The 13,391-nt window shown below is 36.6% G+C and overlaps 1 pseudogene; it reads left to right on the top strand.

Moving 5' to 3' along the window:
- The first annotated feature begins 4,519 nt into the window (after nt 1-4,519).
- Nucleotides 4,520-13,232, top strand: LOC120216640 (annotated as a pseudogene).
- The last annotated feature ends 159 nt before the right edge of the window (nt 13,233-13,391 follow it).

The following is a 13,391-nucleotide window of genomic DNA, read 5'->3' as shown; positions in this document are numbered from 1 at the left end:
TAGTTTTATATTGTGCAAGTGGATCCTAATAATATTTAAAAAAAATAATCATTAATAATGCACACACATTCTTCAAACACAAAATAAAACTTATAAAGTAACAACACCACTTTCAACTACTAATATAACTTGATAATTCCTATACATAAAATGTTAAATGATGGTTTTTCAAAGTAAATAAAGATATTGCGGACAAGATTTTTCAGCAGCGGGAGCGGCCCACCAGAGGAGCAGTGCGCAGTAGCACGCTACCTTTGAGATGGTGGGGAAATCTTATCAATACCTTGTTTTCTTTTTATGCATGGTGTGGAGAAAGTATTTACAAATTCCAAAACGGTAAAGCATTGCAGTAACCCTTTCTTAGCTTCATGGTAGGAGTTTTTTCCCCCTTCTTCTCCGAGTTTTCATGCTGAAATCTGTAAGCAGACATGCCCTGCAATGGAAACCTTTAATCAAAGCGTTGTTGTCGAGCTAATTATGTAAGGCCTTAATCATGATGTTAAATTGATCTACAAATTCGTAAACCTTTTAACGAGCACAACCACCGGCATTTGGGTGGTACTGCATATCGTTTAATTTAGAGGGTCCAACCCTACAAATCAAACATTTACAAACTTTTTGGCCGTGTGCTTTCTTTTTCAAACACTGGTTTTTTGGAATAAAACCCAATTTATGGTTGTTTATTTCTTGTTAACCCTCTATTTTGGTAGCGTATCGACACGATGCAGTACATTAGAGCACATGGAAATAATACAAAATTGTCCTACTTACCATGTTAGTGAAAAGAATATATATATATATAGATTTCTCTTGTAACCATAAAAAAAGAAATGAAAATATATTTACAATTATGTTTAATAGACAATTACAGAGAAATTAGTAAAAGAACTATCCATCTTGTGTTTTATTTAAAGTTTATATAAAAGTACAAAAATATTATAATAAAAATAGTAATTATTATTTTTCAATTATTTGTCTAGTTCGTGATATCAACTCGAAGATTTAATTAATATTATTTATGATTATATATACATAAATAATTTAAATTTCAGAAAAATAAATTTAAAGTTTCTACCCATTTTAGCTACATATTCTAAGGGATGTCTAAATTTAGCATAAATCTTTTTTTTTTTTTGAAAATGGTGTTATGTATTATATATAAAGGAATACATACATAACAGAATACTAACATGAGTCTCATTAAAAAACCTCTCTTCCTAAATAAAAGAAAAAGAGTGTGCCATGAAAGTATCAACTAAGGGAAAAATATACAACTAAACCCTATCCAATCTAATACTCACAATAGAACTTTGTAACCACCCAATCAAACTAAACAATGAAAAAATATGGCCACCCGAATCACATTATCCCATGAACAACCAATAAAATGAACCTTAAACCTCATAGTAAATCATAGAAAAGCATATTGCCCATATCAATGAAAATTCAGCCTGCTGCAATGCTGGGGGAATCAACTTCTGAAATCAATCCAATGACAGGTTCATAAAACATCAACAAAAAAAGGGTTCTACTTCCACACGTAAACCGTAGCAGAGGGAAACTTAACCCATTATATCAAGCCTTCCCAGAGCTACTGTGCTTAAACATTTGAAATTATCAAGCAACGAAGGACACGAATCCGACCACAAATACTTCAACCAGAGCCCAATTCTGGGCATAGTTGAAATATGCAACTGCTCTTCACAACAAACTTTCTAGTTAAACAAAACCTCATTTCTAAACAACCAGATAGACCAACAAATTTCGAAGAAGGCTAAGTACCGAATTTGTTTACTCAAGACATAAAAAGGTTGCTCAATCCACAAAAGAAGTAAGTCTTTAAAGTTACCAAGACAAATGAACACACAGCGCCAATTCAACACCCATCTTTGCCATAACCTCCAAGAGACCGCATAATGACAAAATAAATGATTGATACTCAGGTTCTTTATGACATAAAACACACAAGTGTCATCGACTTTGACACACCTTTCTCTCTAGCTCAACGAGAGTAGAGACTCTTTGCAGGACAATTTTCCAAATAAAGCTTCAACATTAAAAGGGGCTAAATTAGGCCAAACAAGCTACTAGAACTTATCTAACGGTTCCCCATCGCTAGTCACAACTCTAGAGAAATTTCTAGCATAATAAATCCATTCGACGCACCCAACCACCTGACTTTGTCGACCTTGCTACCCCCTTGAACAACTCTATTAATCGTGGCCATGAATTCATCCTATATACGTAATTCTCAATCGAAAAGAATTCTCCTTACTTCTATTTTCCAATCCTATACACCATCACCCTTTCACCAAACTCAGAAATTTTACCAGATTTCTTGATCGCCATATTAAAAATCCTTGGAAAAGCTACCTTTAGGGATGGAACGTCAGTCTAGAAATCGTCCCAAAAATTAATACGTCTACCATCACCACAAGAAAATCAAAAGTTCTTTGTAAAAATATCCCCCCTCTTACTAAGAGGGCTTACTATTCCTCCAAATCCACGAAGACTTCGAATAGAACCAGACTTGGATACAAACTTAATGATACAACCTGTACTTCTTATCCACCACCTACAATTGAGATTAATTTGTTTTATGTTGAATCAAATTAAAATGATAGGAAACAGATCTAATTTCATGATTAATTAAATTGTGTAAACAACTTGAGTAAAGTAAAAAAATAATTAATTAAAATATGTATAGAATTTATATAAAATATCTAAACCTAAACCTTAACCTATAATTGATAATTAATTTGTTTTATGTTGAATTCAAATTAAAATGATAGGAAACAGATCTAATTTCATGATTAATTAAATTGTGTAAACAACTTGAGTAAAATAAAAAAATAATTAATTAAAAATATGTATAGAATTTATATAAAATATCTAAACCTAAACCTTAACCTATAATTGAGAATTAATTTGTTTTATGTTGAATTCAAATTAAATGATAGGAAACAGAACTCCCTCGAGGTATTAGTGGAAAAAAGAAGATATGAATTAAGTGACACTGATTATCAGTAAAAAGGGTGGGACCAAACTAGGGATGGCAACTCAACCCGAATTTGACGGGTTCCGATTCGACTCGACCCGATCGGGTCGGATTTTTTTAAAAAAATTTCGGGTTCGGGTCGGGTCGGGTCGGGTTTTTTTTTAAAAATACACTGTTCGGGTCGGGTCGGGTTTAGGGTAAAAAAATCCGACCCGACCCGACCCGAAAAAATATATAATTTTATCTTATATATTTAGGGATAATTACAATAATATCCCTCCATATATAATTTTTTTCAATTAAGTCACTGTTTTCATTAAATTAAATTTTTTTTTTTATTTCGGGTCGGGTCGGGTCGGGTCGGGTTTCTAAGTCATATATTCGGGTCGGGTCGGGTCGGGTGAAACATTAATTTTGTCGGGTCGGGTCACGGGTGGAGAACCCTTTTTTCTCGGGTCGGGTCGGGTGGCCCAAAAACCCGACCCGACCCGACCCGACCCATTGCCATCCCTAGACCAAACATAAGTCTGACTAAGTAAAAGTGGGGTCCACTTAAAATGGAGCTAGAACAAAGGAAGGGGCATGTGAGTGTGGGGGTCTTTTCTTTTCCTTGTTTCTTCTTCACCACTTCACGGGTTAGCTCTCAAAGAAAGATCATTTATACAAACTTTCGTTCAATTGTTTAGTTGCATTTTTGTTTATTTCTTAACTTAATTTCAATTATTAAGATATAATGGAGGTGGATGGTGATGAATCAATGTGTATATACATATCATTAATTTGATTTCATCTGTCTTTGCATTTATACACCGCATTATTGCTTTAGTAATTATAGAACATGATCTTTAAATTCAAAAGATTTATATAATCACATGCAAAAGATTAAAAAAAAGTGCATGTATTGTTGGCGTAGAAATATGTATGATCAACAACAAAACCGTAGATGATTCTTAGTCACGTGGCTTATGTGCTGTGTCATCCTGTTTTTCTACCGTATTCTGGGCACAATCATGATCTGTGGTTTTGGGCACACTCATCTGTCTTCTTTTTCTTTTTAAAACGGGAAAATGCAGAAAAGATTGGTGGTGAAAGGGGTAGAATCGTAAAAATGAGAACAAAAACTAGGGGGAAGGATCAAAAATAAAAACTTCCATGTACAAGGTTAGAAAGAGAGGTGGTGAGCAATACGAAGGGTAAAAGGGGAAAGAGTGTTATTAAAGTTAATTTTTATACATATATTTTTACAGAGATATTTTGTAGTGAAGGCCAAGGAAAATGATAGTGGTGGTTGTCACTACAGTTAACTCATTGCTGTGTATTCTTCTATGCTAATGCCACCCCATAGCATCTAAATCCTCAACTACCTTTCTCTCAGACTCTCTCTCTATTCTTCTCTTTTCTTACACTTCCCTACAATAACAGCGGCAACCTTTGTCTGGAGAATCACTCATCTTTCTCTGTGTTTTTTCTTCGTTAGTTGTTGCATCACCTTCTTTGTCTGACATACCTGTGTTTCCAAGGTGAACGTTCTTTTAGAAAGAAAATAAAGATTTGATCTTTTAACTCTTTAACATTAAATAAAATTAACTTTCAAAAGAAGAAAAAAAATAAGCACTTTCTCTTTGTCTCTGGGTTTTCCCCCCCTGTGTTCGGAAATTGTGGAATTCTTCATTATTAGCTGCTTCCTATGGAAGCTTCTGCAGCTTCCGAGGATTGTTGTGTTAAGGTTGCGGTTCATGTAAGACCGCTAATTGGTGATGAAAAACTTCAAGGCTGTAAAGATTGTGTTACTGTCACCCCAGAAAAGCCACAGGTAGAGAATGCTGCTCTTCACTGTTAACTTCTTCTTCTATAGGCGATTATTGGGAGTGTGTTGGTTTTCTGAGTATCCAGTTGTGGGTTAAGTATACGGAGATCTGGATCTTTCGATGATTCAATGGTTGATCCGTGAGGATTCAGTCTGATTTTGGATCAGAAATTTTGTCATTACTACAATTTCTATAATTGAGTGCTTGTGAGTTGGTTATTTTGCTATAATTGGGATCAGAATTCTGTTGGTTTCTATGATGGTTCTATTTATGATTTCCATTTTTGGGGCTATTACTTTATGATCCTATTATAGTAGGAAGCTATGAATCTTTAAAATATGGTTCTTTACGTGAATTCTTAAGTTGAATTGGTTGATGCTGGATTTTAATTGCTCTGAAACTTCTGTTTAGGTGAAATAATCCATTTTAAAGGAGGAAAGAAACCATTTTTTTTTTGAAAAGAAAAGAAGTTTCATATTGGTTGACTATGATGCAGGTACAAATTGGGGACATTCCTTTACATTTGATCATGTCTACGGGAGCACTGGTTCTCCATCTTCTTCCATGTCTGAGGAATGCATTGTTCCTCTCGTTGATGGCTTATTCCAAGGATATAATGCTACCGTTCTTGCTTATGGTCAGGTACAGCTGAATCTCGCACAAGGCAGCTGCTAAATATTGCAGTTCTGTTTAATTGTGATTGAAGATTCGATAAATTTGCAGACTGGATCAGGTAAAACGTATACTATGGGCACAGGCTTCAAAGATGGTTGTCAAACAGGAATCATTCCTCAAGTGATGAACACTTTGTTCACCAAGATTGAAAGTCTAAAACATCAAACAGATTTCAGCTGCAGTTTCCTTCATTGAGGTTTTAAATACTCAGCATTTCCTTTCTTGTTTCTGTTCCAGTCATGCTATTAGCAGTATAATGGGTGTTCACATTGTTTTGCGATATGACGGGCGTCTCTTTATAGTTTATAGTTCTGAAATATGTAATTTTATCTAATTTTGATGTAATAGATTCTGAAAGAAGGAGTACGAGATTTGCTGGATCCTACTTCTTTGAACAAATCAGATACAGCAAGTCCGAATGCAGGGAAAGTACATGTCCCAGGAAAACCACCAATACAGATCCGTGAATCATCAAATGGTGTTATTACGCTGGCAGGATCTACCGAAGTTAGTGTCAGTACATTAAAAGAAATGGCTGCTTGCCTCGAACAGGGATCATGAGTCGAGCAACGGGGAGTACAAACATGAACAACCAATCAAGGTTAATTCACGTTCCATTCTTGGGTATTTATGCACTTTAATTTCTTCGAAACTGTGGAGAAGATGCTCTCTGGTGGTTCTTTGTTCTTTGGTAATGTTTTTAGCTTAGTTTATGAGGAAAACTGGGCAATCTTCGGCTATGGATGAGCCCAGAATGGGGAATTACAAAATAGGAATGGCTCATATGTTTCATATGTTGCTCTGAATTTGTTTTTATGAAGTACTTTATTTTATGTTTGTAATTAATAGTCTTTTTAAAAGAAATAAAAACTCTGAAAATGTTACAAGGTTTTGGGTTTTTGGAGCTTGTTACTTTTGATAAATCCCATGATGGAGCTATGCAGATGCGACTTATTTTAGTTTTTATAGTTTTATATGCCTTGCTGAATTTTGATAATCTATTTCATGTGGTTGTATAGTCGCTCACATGCAATCTTCACCGTCACCTTAGAGCAAATGTGTAAACTCAATCCTATTTCCGGAGATGGAAGTCCTAATGACATAACAAGTGAAGAATACCTTTGTGCCAAGTTACATTTGGTAGATCTTGCTGGATCGGAGAGAGCAAAAAGAACAGGCTCCGATGGTTTGCGTTTTAAAGAAGGTTAGTTGTACTGCTTGTCCTTCCTTTATGTCATGAAGATGAAAGTATTCTTCTCCAAATCAAACCTAATAGTGGACTGCTTTCATCCAAACAGGAGTTCATATCAACAAGGGTCTACTTGCACTTGGTAATGTCATCAGTGCCCTTGGTGATGAAAGAAAGCGAAAAGAAGGTGTTCACGTTCCATATCGAGATAGTAAACTTACTCGGCTTTTGCAGGTATGAATATTTTAAGAAGTCTGTAACTCCCTCTTCGCTAGGCATTATTTATCCTGCACTATTTTTCAGAAATCTATTAAGAACGTGAAATTGAAGGTTTATTTTGTTTGATATTGACCTTTTAGGCTTGCTTATAAGTAGCTAGACAAGAGAACAGATATACTATTACTCGGCCTTTAATATGTTATCTGTGAGGCCTTAGACTTAATCTCATTAAGAGCAAATTATTTGGTATTAATATCAGTGAGGATGAATTATCGCAGTGGGCTAATGCTGTTGGGTGTTTAGTTGGGCACTTCCCTTCGGACTATCTGAGATTGCCGCTTGGTGCTAGGAGGAACTCCATTCTTTTGTGGGATCCGATCGTCCAGAAATTTCATAAAAAGTTAGCCGGATGGAAAGCTAAGACTTTGTCTATGGCAGGGAGAGTTGTTTTATTGAAGTTTGTCTTGTGTTCCCTACCCCCATCTATTTCATGTCTTTATTCAAAATTCCCTCCTCGGTAGTGACAAAACTAAATTCCATCATGGCCAGTTTCTTATGGGGAGGAGGGGCAGAGGTTAAAAAATCCACTGGATCAATTGGTCTACAGTATGCTCTGCTAAAGAAGTTGGTGGTCTTGGCGTTTTGGATCTCAATCATATGAATAGAGCCCTACTAGGTAATGGTCGTGGAGGTTTGCAAATGATAGGGAATCTGTGTGGAAAAGGTAATTTGCACTAATATATGGACATTGGATCTCTGTTTTCAAGGATAATATTCCTTCTCATTCTTCTTGGATTTGGAAATCAGTAGTTCACAATCATTTCAATGAGGATCAGTTTGGAGCCAGGTTTCGAAATCAGTTCAAAGTTAGAGTGGGGAATGGTGAGAGAATCAGGTTCTGGTTTGATAGTTGGGCGCTTGACTTCCCTTTAAAGATGTTTTCCCGAGACTGTTTGTCCTCTCTTTAAATAGGGATGGGAAACTAATGAGTATGGCAGTTTCGATCTTCTATTTGGTCGTGGCATGTTCAATTGAGAAGAAATTTAAGCGACTAGGAGCTGAGTCAGTTACCGATATATTGGCTATAATTCACAACATAACTCTTTCTTCTGAGTTGTCTGATGGGTTGGTCTGGAGAGGGAACGGAGAAGGAATTTATTCTGTTAAATCCAGTGTGAAGTCTTGCTGTCCTGTTTCGACATCAGACCCTTTTGGTATTAATATCAGGCCTTAGACTGATCTGTTTGGTGCCTCCTAGAGTGGAGGTATTCTTGTGGAAGGTGGTGCACAACACAACTGCCTGTTAAACAAGAACTTCTAAGGAGAGGAGTCTCCTCTATCGGTGATGTGCTTGCCCCTTATGCAAAAAGGAGGCCGAATCTCTTTCACATTTATTTTCACTTGTGTAGTGGCTTGGACTCTTTGGAACAAATTTTTGAAATTCTGGGGAGTGTGTTCGGCTTTGCAGGACAATGCTAAAAGTTTTATGGTTGCTTGGAATGATATGGTGTTAGACTCTAAAATCTGGCCCTTCATTCCGGGAGTGGTATATGGACCATTTGGAAGAGTAGAAACATTGTGTTCGATGGGGGAAGGGTAGATCAGACTGATCTGTTCTTTTTGGCAAGGTGCAGATTGGCGAATTGGTTTTTAGCAAAATTCAACGATGTTTCTATTATGAAGGACTCTCTTATTTCGGATCCTACTCTTGGGGATTATTGTTCCCTTTCAAGGTCCTCGATAATCAAAACTGTGTCTTGGTCCCCCCCTCCAAAGGGTTTTATAAACTTAATGTGGATGCAGTAGTGAGTGGTGATTGGAGGAAAAGTGGTGTGGGTGGCATTCTTAGATTGGAGGATGGCTCGGTGAAGGGTTCTTTCCTAGAGGCGGCTGGTCCAGGTCCTCCTGTTGGTGGAGATTTTGGCAATTAAGAAGGGTTTATCTTTCTTTGAATCTTTTCTTCCGAGGGTTCAGGATCGTCTTATTATTGAATCTGATAGCAAACTAGCAGTGGAGTGGGTCAAGAACTATGATCGATGTCCTGTTGTTTATAGAGTTTTAGTGAGAGATATTGGTTTTTGTTAAGAGATCTAAATGGTATTATTAGATGGGTCCTAGATCAGCTAATGTTGAGGCTGACAGCTTAGCTAAGGCCGGTATCGGTTAGTTCTCAGTGTGTATGGATTCTTTCAGCATTTGGGTTATTATTGTAAGGGAGAGTTCTGTTGTTAAACATTATGTAACTCTTGTTTATTAATGGTTATTAAGGCACTCTTTTCCTCCTTCCGCTGACTAAGGAACATTTTTTTGTTCCATTAATCATGAAGGGGGGTTTTTAACGAGGCCTATCTTCTTATCAAAAAAATATATATGTTATCTGTATTTTCTCTCAGATGTTTATTAAGTGATGAAAACTTAATTATTTCTTTGGGCAGGATTCACTTGGTGGCAACAGCAGAACTGTGATGATAGGTACTGCCATTTCTTCTAATTATTTAACCTGCTCATCTGTTTCCTCTCATAATTTGGCACATACATGTTCTAGTTCGTTTCCAATTTTGCACTTCAATTATGTCCTTAACTATTTCTTTATGAACAGCCTGCATAGTCCTGCTGACATCAATGCGGAGGAACACTTAATACTTTAAAGTATGCAAATCGTGCTCGCAACATCCAAAACAAGCCTGTGGTAAGTATATATTTTCGTTACTTCAAAGTTTCCTCTTTCTTTTGTCAGATATTAGATGATATTCAATAGTGTTGTCCATACAGAACTTTCACTCTTGTTTTGACTTAAATAGGTTAACCGAGATCCTATGTCCAATGAGATGCTAAAGATGCGTCAACAGTTAGAATATCTGCAAGCAGAACTTTGCGCACGCGGGGGTTCTGATGAAGTACAGGTATCATGGTACTCTTAAATACTGAAATAAACTTTATAATTATTTTAATTGTTTCTTGGGATCTTAAGTTAGAACACTTCAACGGTAAGTAAATTAACATATTTGGTCCTTAACTTCTTCTTGGAGATAACTCATATAGGATTAGTCCCACAGGCTTTTTAATAGGACTGATTTTGCAGGTTCTCAGGGAAAGAATTGCTTGGCTTGAAGCTGCTAATGAGAATCTTTGCCAAGAACTTCAGGAGTTCCGCAGCAGATGCACCATTGTGAATCAACACGAAATTGATGCTCAAGTATGTTAGGGAAACCCTTGTTGAATTCATCTATACTTGAAATTTCTTGGCTGATTTACATGCAAGTTTATATCATGTAGTTTTCATTTTCGGAATGGTTTATCATTTATGTTGTCATTTCAAATGATTATGAATTAAAAACTTCCTATTTCAGGGTGGTAGTCCTTGTTCTATCAAAAGTGATGGGTTGAAAAGGAATTTGCACAGTATAGAGTCTTCCGACTATCAAATGGATGAAACCATGTTAGGTACAGACTTACTTGACCTGCAAAAGACGCATATCATTCTTCTTTATGATCTTTTGTTTTCTCAAGGTGTTTCTTGACTTGAATATACTGGCTATTTTAGCAGGTGCTTCCAGAGGAATTGATGAAGCAGTAGCGAAAGAGTGGGAGCACACGCTTTTACAAAATACCATGGACAAAGAATTGCTTGAATTGAATAGACGCTTAGAGGAGAAAGAGGTATATTTTTTCATAGTATTCTTTATAGTGAAATATTGTTCGGTAGTTGTATTCAGAAGTCAAATTCTTAGGGGGGCTTTCTATTCTTGATAATTAGATTGAATGTATGGTTGCAACTCTTGTTATTAGCACGGTTGGCAACTTCTACAACACTAGCTAATTTTCTATTTTATGTTTGAGCAGTCCGAGATGAAACTTTTTGGAGGCGATGCAGTTGCTCTAAGCTTCATTTTGGGAAGAAAATTCAGGAATTAGAGGATGAGAAAAGAGCCGTGCAGGTTCAAACATCTTTTAATTCTCAGACTTTTTGCTTGAAGGAAAAAATAAGCATGCTAACATTTCTTATCCTATTTCTTCACTGCAGCAAGAAAGGGATCGCTTATTGGCTGAAATTGAAAATATTTCTGCTGGTTCTGATGGACAAAAACAAAAAGTTCAAGATATCCATGCTCAGAAACTGAAATCCCTTGAGGCACAGGTGCAAAGAGTTTTGGCTAAATGGCGTTCATTGTTGGATTGAATAGAAGGGCTGTGATACTGATTCGTTATAATTGTGGATATTTATTTGAGCCAGATTCTGGAACTTAAGAAGAACAAGAGAACCAGGTTCAACTTTTAAAGCAGAAACAGAAGAGTGACGAAGCAGCAAAACGACTGCAAGATGAAATTCATACATAAAAGCGCAAAAGGTTAAATCTTATGTTTTTCTTATGTCTTTATTATGGTTAATTATAATATATTTTATACTGCCAAATCTCCTCATCTTCCCCCTGCCCTTATTTATTTTTCCTTCCCTTGCCTATTATGTGGCTTAGGTTCAGTTGCAACATAGGATAAAACAAGAGGCAGAACAATTTCGTCAGTGGAAAGCCTCTCGAGAAAAGGAACTGCTACAGGTGCATTGCTTCTTTTGTTTCTATCAATTTAAAACAATTTATAGTATGTTAGATTATTAACTATTGCACATTTTATTGTGATGTACCTGAGAAAAAGATAGTCATTTACTGCTGGAATTATATTTTGGATTGTGGCCGGTATTTGCATATTGTTTGTATTATATGCTTAACTGGCTAATTGCATGCACCACCAGTTACGGAAAGAGGGCAGGAGAAATGAGTATGAAAGGCATAAGCTGCAAGCTTTAAATCAACGCCAGAAAACTGGTGAGCATGTTTTTATTTCTTGTGTGACAAGTACCTACCACTGACTGATTTGTTTGTAGAGAAATAATTTGAAGCTATGCATACTTTCAGGTTCTCCAAAGAAAAACCGAAGAGACTGCCATGGCCACCAAGAGGCTAAAAGAGCTGCTGGAATCACGTAAATCTTCTGTCCGTGACAACTCAGGTAGGTTTTATCATTTTAAAGGTTGATGTCCTGGACATTCCACATCTATCTAAAATAATGCTCTTCATAGAGGCATAGCAATTCAACTGTATTCTAGAGATATTAGTAATTTCTTATACTAGACAGTCTAGTTTTATTTAGGTAAACATAATTCATGCCCTTCCTTCATTTGTTCAAATTTCTATCCTTTTTTTTTTCTACCAGCTATTACCAATGGGAATGGAATAATGGGCAGGTGATGATCTCTGTCTCTCCTTTGATTTTTTTGGGTTATTTTCTATACCCACATCTTTAAACCAATTAGGTAACTTTTTTTCCCGTAGACCAATGAGAAAGCACTACAACGTTGGCTAGAACATGAGTTAGAAGTGATGGTGAATGTGCGTGAAGTTCGTTTTGAATATGAGAAGCAAAGCCAAGTGTATGTAACAAAATCTTATTTGTATATAAAACTGGTTCGGGATGTATAGACTATTTTTTTGTCGCTGTCACTCATTACGCGCCACCTCCAGGAGAGCTGCACTGGCAGAAGAATTAGCTGTCTTGAAACAAGTAGATGAGTTTGCTTCGAAGGGCTCAGCCCTCCAAGAGGAAAGATGGATTTTCCAGGTATCTAACGCCTAATGTTGTGCTTTATACTAGCATTTTAATCCTTTTACCATCCAACATGAATTTGAGGACATTGCTTAATGCATATGTTCTCCTGTCTCTAAGTGCTGCAACCTCTCCTAACATGCATTGATATATTTTACTTCTCCACAGGGCAGCCTCCATGCCACCATATGCAAGAGTGGCCAGAATATCTTCACTTGAGAATATGCTCAGCATATCCTCTAATTCACTTGTAGCAATGGCTTCACAACTTTCTGAGGCGGAAGAGCGGGAGCGTGCCTTCATAATCGTGGACGTTGGAATCAATTGCGCTCCATGGGAGATGCAAAGAACCTACTCCAGTATATGTTTAATTCTCTTGGAGATACAAGGTGCTTTCTCTCACCTAGTGTGATATGTGTAATTATACATGATACGTCAAACATAATGGCCTATTCCTGGAGTTTGATGAGAGAAGAAAACAATCAATTATGGATGCTTATACTATGAACAGGTGCCAATTGTGGGAAAAAGACATGGAAATCAAGGAAATGAAAGAACATTTAAAGAACTCGTAGGTCTGTTGCGGCAGCGAGCGGTTACGAAGAAAAAAGTTGAGAATGAGCTAAAATTAAGAGAGCAAGCTGATGCCGTTGCATTGGCTACAGCAGCAACGGTTAGTTATATGGAAACTTTATTCAGGTTTTACATCCAATGCTTTATTTAAGCTTTTGTCCAAGGCATGCTTAACAGACTAAACTCATTGGGAGCATAGGACTGATCGCAAATTATTCTAAAGTTGTTTTCACCTTTACACACAGATGATGTTGAACTTAGATACATATACGAAATCCAAAAGAGGTTCTGAGATCATTTTGATTAAATTGACTTCCAACTCCTAAGC

This window comes from Hibiscus syriacus, unplaced genomic scaffold, assembly GCF_006381635.1.
Source record: "Hibiscus syriacus cultivar Baekdansim isolate YM2019G1 unplaced genomic scaffold, ASM638163v2 tig00110163_pilon, whole genome shotgun sequence".
In the NCBI taxonomy this organism is placed as follows: Eukaryota; Viridiplantae; Streptophyta; class Magnoliopsida; order Malvales; family Malvaceae; genus Hibiscus; species Hibiscus syriacus.
The sequence above is the reverse complement of the archived record's forward strand: the minus strand, read 5'-3'. Positions and strand labels throughout refer to the sequence as shown.